The 2,036-nt window shown below is 36.5% G+C and overlaps 1 protein-coding gene across 1 annotated transcript in view; it reads left to right on the top strand.

The window, feature by feature from the left end:
• Positions 1 to 249: 249 nt before the first annotated feature.
• LOC109545102 (23 kDa integral membrane protein) overlaps positions 250 to 2,036 on the top strand; it is a gene marked incomplete in the record, with an annotated part of 25,130 nt that continues 23,343 nt past the window's right edge. The window contains 1 exon segment of the mRNA XM_048662871.1: positions 250 to 380.

Genomic DNA, 2,036 nt, shown 5'->3' with positions numbered 1-2,036 from the left:
AAGCCTCAAAAGAACCTCACTGCCATCTAATTCGGACTCAATTGGCACGTCACAAATGCCATCAACACCTGCAGCTTAATCACGAATATTGCGGTCAATCACTGATTCATGCTTGATAGAAAAAATCAATTTAACATGCAGTAACGAGCCTAAATGAGTGACCAAACACAAGAACCTGACGCGTACGTGTTTTTACTCATCGTTCCCACCCAACTCCCTGGTCAATTTCCCATTCAAACCTCGATTAATCACGAGAAAAAACCTTTAAACAAAACACACTGACTCCTACTACCTTTCAACCAGCCCGCGCAGTGTTAAAGTCCATAAGCTTCAGATCAGGCTTGCGGTGCGTCCAAGAAGTTTATCGATACGACGGTTAAGTGCGCGCTTTTTGAATTTTTTTCTGTGAGTTTTCCAGGAGTTTTACCAAAATGGGTGTCGGGGTGCAGATGATGAAAACTGTGCTGTTTATTTTTAATATTTTCCTGACGGTAAGTTGGGCAGTTTTGCGCGAAAAAACTCAGTTGGGTCAAGGCCATGCATAGATGGTTTTTCTCTGCTTGAAAGCCTGTTTATTGGCCATAAATGCGGCCATTTATGGGCTGGTGAATGGGTCGTTTACTGGCATTATTTCCTGTTTTGGTGGCCTCATGAGTGACGATAAGTTTCGTTTTTTTTGGGCAAAGGGTTGGGCCTGGATGCCCAAAACTCTGGATATGCGCTGCAGCGTTTTAAATTGAAGCCTAATAATTCTTTAAAGGTTGGCAAAACCACTTGCGGTTGTGTGAAAGCTACTAGAAAAATCCCTCAATGTTCTAGAAAGTTGGGGATTTTATTGAGTATTATTATCTTGCAACTCAAGTTCAAAAATTCCTGGAAAATCCTGGAATTTGGGGATTTTAGAGCAATTTTCCGCAACTGCGCGCACAAGTATTTTCTCGGTTGAAGAAAAAAGGGGATTTGAAAAAAAATTTTGAAGAAAGTTTTCGTTGAGGAATTTTTCAAAAGTACGGTTTGGCAAAAACACTTGATGTTTCTGGTTGTTAGTGAAAATTGCCAGAAAATTTCCTAAAACGCATGGAAAAATATCTGGTTTAGTCTGGATGAATTTTTTTAAATCGGGTTTTCACGCTTTAAGTGCTCTTGCAATTTACTTTCAAAAATTCCTAGAAAATCCTTGAATCTCGGGATTTTAGAGAAATTTTCAACAAGTACGGACACAAACATTTTCTTTCTACTGAAGCGAAAAGTGGATTTGAAAAAGATTGCTTTTCCGTTGGGGAATTTTTCAAAAACAGAAGAGCAATTTCTAGAAATTTTAATAAATTTCCTAGAATATAGGGAATTCAAGAATTGAAAGCTCAGACTGTGGTCTACTTTATAAAGGCAAAAGCAAATGAGTGCAAACTTTGGTTTTTTCTAGATGATTTTCTGAAAAAAACGTGTTTTTAAACGTTAAAGAAACAGTTTCTAGAAAAAAGAGCCAAAAACAAGTGAAAGCAAACTTTGACTCCGTTTGATTGAATTTAAATCCGGTTTGCAAGCATCGAGTGCTTTTGCTATGAAAGTTCAAGAATTCCTAGAAAATCCTGGAATCTTGGGATTTTAGAGCAATTTTCCGCAACTGCGCGCACAAATATTTTCTCGGTTGAAGAAAAAAGTGGATTTGAAAAAAAAATTCGAAAAAAAGTTTTCGTTGAGGAATTTTTCAAAAGAATGGTTTGGCAAAAACACTTGATGTTTCTGGTTGTTGGTGAAAATTGCTAGAAAATTTCGTAAAAACAGAGACAAAATTTTGATTTAGTCCGGATGATTTTCTTTAAATCGGGTTTTCAGGCTTTGAGTGCTCTTGCAATTTACTTTCAAAAATTCCTAGAAAATCTTGGAATATCGGGATTTTAGAGCAGTTTTCAACAAGTACGGACCCAAATATTTTCTTTCTACTGAAGCAAAATTTGATTTGAAAAAGTTTGCTTTTCCGTTGGGAAATTTTTCAAAAGCAGAATTTGGAAAAATCGTTGATAAAAATTTCTAGA

Source organism: Dendroctonus ponderosae, unplaced genomic scaffold (assembly GCF_020466585.1).
Source record: "Dendroctonus ponderosae isolate FM_Combo_2020 unplaced genomic scaffold, Dpon_F_20191213v2 Dpon_F_20191213_12, whole genome shotgun sequence".
In the NCBI taxonomy this organism is placed as follows: domain Eukaryota; kingdom Metazoa; phylum Arthropoda; class Insecta; order Coleoptera; family Curculionidae; genus Dendroctonus; species Dendroctonus ponderosae.
The sequence above is the reverse complement of the archived record's forward strand: the minus strand, read 5'-3'. Positions and strand labels throughout refer to the sequence as shown.